This window comes from Triticum aestivum, chromosome 7B (assembly GCF_018294505.1).
Source record: "Triticum aestivum cultivar Chinese Spring chromosome 7B, IWGSC CS RefSeq v2.1, whole genome shotgun sequence".
Taxonomy (NCBI): Eukaryota; Viridiplantae; Streptophyta; class Magnoliopsida; order Poales; family Poaceae; genus Triticum; species Triticum aestivum.
In genome coordinates, this window is record NC_057813.1 from 758,860,455 (window position 1) to 758,866,385 (window position 5,931).

General features: G+C 42.6%; 1 long non-coding RNA gene across 1 annotated transcript; it reads right to left on the reverse strand.

The window, feature by feature from the left end:
- Window positions 1-3,322: 3,322 nt before the first annotated feature.
- LOC123161453 (uncharacterized) lies at window positions 3,323-5,920 on the reverse strand. Its single transcript, XR_006480711.1, has 2 exons — window positions 3,678-5,920; window positions 3,323-3,572 (listed from the first exon to the last, which is right to left on the reverse strand). It is a non-coding gene; the product is annotated as an uncharacterized lncRNA (long non-coding RNA).
- Window positions 5,921-5,931: the final 11 nt, after the last annotated feature.

The following is a 5,931-nucleotide window of genomic DNA, read 5'->3' on the forward strand; positions in this document are numbered from 1 at the left end:
AACCGGGACTAAAGGTCTAATCTTTAGTCCCGGTTTGAGATACGAACCGGGACTAAACGGCATCGCACCCTTTAGTCTCGATTCATGTCTTAAATCGGGACTAAAAGGCTCATTTGAACCGGGACTAATGCCGTTAGGCGCTCGAATCGGGACTAATGTGAGTATTAGTCCTGGTTCGTAATGCAACCAGGACCAATGTGTATATTGAGTTGTGACCAAACCCTGTTTTTTACTAGTGGTATTCCCATTTATCGTGTACCCTTGGAAAGTCATTATATTCGAAGATGGTAACTGGGACAGCAAGTACATGTCATCTTCAACAGCGGCGTCATGCATGGCACGTGTCTACAACCAACCGGCGAAAGTCCCCGTTTGTTCACGTGTAATCCAGTCGTCAGACTACTCTGGGTATTTGAAGCGTAGAATATTCTTGTGTTCCTCCATATACGCAGCCATCAAGGCGGAATTTCGTAGAACTGTGCAGTGTGCTTGAGTGAGAGAATGTCCGTCCATACATATTATTTGTTTTGATCCTAGCGTGCCATTTTCACCCAGTGTGCCTTATGCCGCGATTCAGGAACACCAATCAGCTTAAGGTGAGGAATAAAGTCAATACAAAGGCAGCATCACCTCAGTTAGCTTCCAGCAAAAAAACAGAGAGGAGGGAACAGCGGTATGCTGGAGTAAGAGTTGCCTTCATCTTCTCGTTGATCTTCTCGGCTCCGACTCCGACTCAGACGACCCCGGCCAGCGCCTCCTGCAATCAAAAGTCGCCCGAAAGCTCGTTACCGCGACTAGCAAGCAAGCAAGCGATTCCGGCTGCCGGCTCGCGCACGCACTGCACTGACCTCGCTGTCGCCGCGGTCGACGTACGGGAGCAAACCCCATGCCGCCCTGCTGGTGGTGGTGGCGCATTTTGAAGTCCATCATGGCGCGCCGGCGGCCGTCGCAGCGCCGCACTAGTGAGTAGTGACCAGGAGAGGAGGAGAGCTCGCCACGAGCCGCTAGACGACTGGTCGCCCGCCGGTCGCCGCTGACAGAACCGAGAAGGAGCCAAGAAAAAGAGTTGAGAAACTAGTCGCCGGTCGGCGCCGCTGCTCACGAGGATGAGGGAGAGCTCCGGTGGGTGCGTACGTGCATGTCTGCGCTTCTTGGGGGCACTGTGGCCTCGGTCAGCCGTCAGCGTACCCGCCTTCCGCGTACTGTGCAGTCGGTACTGCGACGTGACATTTGAGGGGCTTTTCCGTCCGGGACCGGTTTGATCTGCGCCAGCATTTCAAATTTACCCTGGCCTCCCGGGGTAAATTTGGTTGGAGCGGGCATCTCCTACGGTAACCCGCAAAAGTCCTCCCGCATCCATTCACGGACACGGGAGATCAGTTTGCTCGCGGATACGGAGGTGGGACCCGCATACATCCGGTCGGTCTTCCTTATTTTATTTCCAAGTCCGCATGATTAATAGCTGCATGCAAAGGATACAGACGTTCAAGTAGCCGCATGCGGCACAAGTTTAAATTATAAAAAGTTCAATTTTTAACTCTCAACATTGTTGTCCCCTTTTACCATCCACTGATACTCAATTAGATTTTCCTTCAAACTGCTAATGCGCTAATCTTCTTCGTACCAAAGAACACCGGAGAGTTTCGGCATGAAGCGAATTCAGGGACGAAAAGTACAGTTCCTAACCGTGCTACACTAGTTTGGTTGGTTACTCAAGGAACAGCTTGTTCGTGGCGACGGCAGATGTCAATCGAGAAAAAATAAGAATCTTCTGGAATGGGCTGGGCTGGGCTTTAAAGTTCTAACTATACTAGCTCTCAAACAGGATGGGCGTAGCCTAGAATATGATTAGAGCTTGATAGTAATCCGAGAGCAACTAGTTAACGAGCGCTTCTTCAGGAGCCTCGCAACGATCAGCGCCAATTGGCGCGCTCTCAGCCATTCGCCACGTGTCGCGCTCTGGACGCTCCCTTTGAATTTCTTCTTTTTATTTTCTCGCACATGTTTTCAGCTTTTTAAACGGGTTTTTTTTGACTTTTTGCTTTTCCACCAGTCTTTCTTAGCTTTTCGATGAAAAAAAAAATCGCGAAATTCACGGTTTTTCTTTAGCGAGAGTCACGGTCGTGCCTTTCAGAAACGGAAAAAACACGTTTTTTATTTTTTTTTTCTTTCGTGAGAGTCACGGTTTTGCTTCCGCGAGAGGCACGGTTGTGCTTTCGCGAGTCACGGCCGTGCCTCTCGCAAAGGGAAAAAATATGCGTTTTCTGTTTTTTTTTATTTCACGAGAGTCACGATCGTGCCTCTCGAAAAGGAAAAAAAATACGCGTTTTCTTTTTTTTTCTTTTGCGAGAGTCACGATTTTGCTTTCACGAGAGGCACGGTTGCGCTTTCGCAAGAGTCATGGTCGTGCCTCTCGAAAACGAAAAAAAACGTGTTTTCTGTTTTTTTTCCTTCCACGAGAGTCACGGTTTTGCTTCCACGAGAAGCACGATTGTGATTTCGCGAGTGGTACGGGCGTGCCTCTTTCGCAAATGGAAAAAACCGTGCTCCCTGTTCGGTTTTTTGGCCGGTTTTTTTCATGAAAAAATAGTCCGTCAAAACCTATCAAAATTTGGGATCTAGTTTTAAAGATCTCGACGTGAGGAACCAATGATGAAAACGGTTCGAGATTTGGACGCACGGTTTAAAAGATAAAACGTTTTGAATAAACGAATCTACGAAAAAAAAGGAAAACTCCCAGGTTGCGACAAGTGGCGCGCTGCATATGCGCCACTTGTCGCGACCTGGGAAGGTGGAGTGTTGAGTACTCCTTAATTAGTGAAATGTTAAACATGGTTCTAAATGATGAAGTGGGATGATAAATATAATTCCAACTGATGCAACAGACAGATGTGATATTTACATGCCTAATCAGATGCTATGGTATCATGAACAAGAACGAATTGCATTCAAAAGTTAGTTGACTGTAACCTTATCATTTAATTTAACAAGTAGTGCTCCAAGCTCTTCTAAAACCCAGGTGCAATTTGCTTAGTCAGAAAAGTGGAAAATCTGCCTCTCATTTCATCATCGGCTACAACAAAAAACAGAAACAAGTATATTTGCTAAACTTGTAGAATTATTAAGAAGACCACCTCTAGTCTCTAATAAACAAGAGGCGGGTCAGCTTGACAAATACTCCCTCCATCCCATAATGTAAGACTATTTACATTATGGGACGGAGGGAGTATTTCAAACACTGACTAGAAGGACTTAGTAATTTCAGCATCAAAGTGCACGGTAGCCACCTCTGCTCAAAAGGATATTCACAGAAATATGAATCTATGCAACCATTAACTGTTGGAGCTTCTCGATCATAACTTTGTATACATCAACAAAAAACATATTGCAGCCACAATGGGTATATTTATCACACACGCGTGCAGATGCCAGTGGGGGCATGCATGCAACAGATAATGGGACCTACAAGTGATGTGAGCAACTGAGGACGAATCACCCTGCAGGAATGGCACACCATACGTGCTGTGACAAATTGTGCAATCTACTTTCGAGAAATGGCACTTGACATGGCCCTGCATCAGATACAGAGAGAAAAGTCTATAACAGGGCAATTCAATACCTAACCAGATGCAATGCACACATGGAGAATAAGTTGCGACATAAAACATTTCACTCACAAGTTGACTGTAATGCAATCGCTCCATTCAATCTAACAAGCAGTGCTCCAAACTCCTCTGACAATCAGGTCAAACTGAACAAATCAAGATGATGATCAGCCACATGTAATCGTCGGCTACACAGTACATAGAAAGAGGAAATTGATGTATATTGGCTAACCATTTAATATTATTGAGAAAACCACTTGATGGCCTTCAATAAACCAGATTCAATGGAATTATGAACTGAAACAGAACATTTCACTTGAAAGTTGACTATAATGCAATCATTCAATTTAACTAGCACGCCACGCTCTTATGAAAATCAGGTGCAACTTGCTAGCCAACAAGGAGGAAAATCTGCCTCATTTCACCGTCGGCTAAAACAAAACACAAAATGGGAACCAAAATTGCATTTGCTAAATAATTAGTATTAAAAAGACAACTGGATAATCTCTAGAAAAGTAAACCTCAATAAAAACTAGGTACATGTTAATTCGGACCCCTAGATAACTGGGAAAGCAAAGGTTAAGTTAATTTGGACCGTGGCATGTTAATTTGGATGATAGGTACTTCTTTTGCTAGGTACATATCTACTCAAGAAACAGGGTGAAAACCTCCTAGGAAGTACTGCTGAACAATCCTAGGAACTTTAAGGTACCGCTAGTTTTTTCTTTGTTTATTTTCTAATCTACAATTTTTTTTGTTTCCCACCATTTTGCATCTGATTTTTCACCTAGTATTTTCTATCTATTCTTTCCACCCAGTGTTTGAACCATTTTTCTCCCTGGTCTTCCTCCTTTTGGTTCGGTTCTGTTGTTTCTCACACATGTTTCACTGTTTTGGCTGGGTGTTCTTAACTGACTCTCAGCTTAAGTTAACCTCACCCCAGCTATGAGCTCCTAAACCAATGGCCTTACTTGTAGATTTCTTTCCATTCTTAAGCCAAGGGTACCACATAATTGGTTAAAAGAAGCTAGCTCCGCAAAACAAAGAATACAGTCAAGGATGCCCGCGTTGTTGCTGTGGTACAAGAACAATAACTACAGTTTCAGCTGTTCACTGGTTTCAGATCACGAGTGTTAAAACTTGTATACTGAATCAACATTGTAAACTGTAACCACACTCCAAAGAATTTCTCCACTATTTATAATATCTTAGTAGCCTACAACTAATGTGAATAACTAAGGAATTACCCTGCAGGAATGGCACATCATATGATCTGTGATCAATAACGGCAATTAATACCGAACCAGGTGCAATGGCCGGATGAAGAAGAATGAATTGCAACAAAACATTTCACTGACAAGCTGACTGTAATGTGATCATTGCATTCAATTTAACGATCAGCGCATAAAGCTCCTCTAACAATGAGGTTCTACTTGCTACTGAAACAATTGAGAGGATGATGGCCACATTTAATAGTGGGCTAGAACAATACTTGGAAAAACAGGAAACTGATGTATATTGGCTAAATATTTAGTATTATAAGAAAATCACTGGACGATCTCTAAGAAAGAAGAAGACACTGATAAAAAAATCCAAGTCAATTCTTCAGATAGAAAAACAGAGGCATGGGGCAAGTCAATTAGCAACAATTTCGAACGTCGGCCAAAATGAGTGAATAGTTGTGGCATCATCATGCTAGCTACTTCATCCCAAAAGGATATTCACACAAGTATAATTTCAAGCAACCATGAAGCATTCACAGATCATTGATCATAACTCGTATATACATCAAAATGGAACTAGTCGGCTAATGGTGGACCCAGTTTTTAATCTTCTGCTCATTAGTACCAAGTTCCATTTCTCGAGCATATGTTAAGATCGAAGATCACATGAAGCAATGATTCCTTAAAGTGGTTAGCAGTTAAAGTGAAGTTATATATGTAATTCTAAACCATACAACACAAAGGCAGAATTATAACATTATGTTTCATTACCTGACCAGATGTTAATGGAATCATGAACATGAATGAACGGCAACATCATATTGAGTTGAAAGTTAACTATAATGCAATCATTCAATTTAAGTAGTGTTGCAATCTCTTCTGAAATCAGGTGCAACTAGCTAGTCAACAAGGAGAATAATCTGCCTTATTTCACCATTTGCTAAAACAAAACAAAGAAACATGAATCAACTGTACATTTTCTAAATATTTAGTATTAAAAGGATAACTGGGTAAACTCTAAAAATGAAGACCTCAATAAAAAGGGAAAGTCAATTATTCGGTTCAATGAACAGAGACCAAGAGGCATCTAGATTGCTAACGAT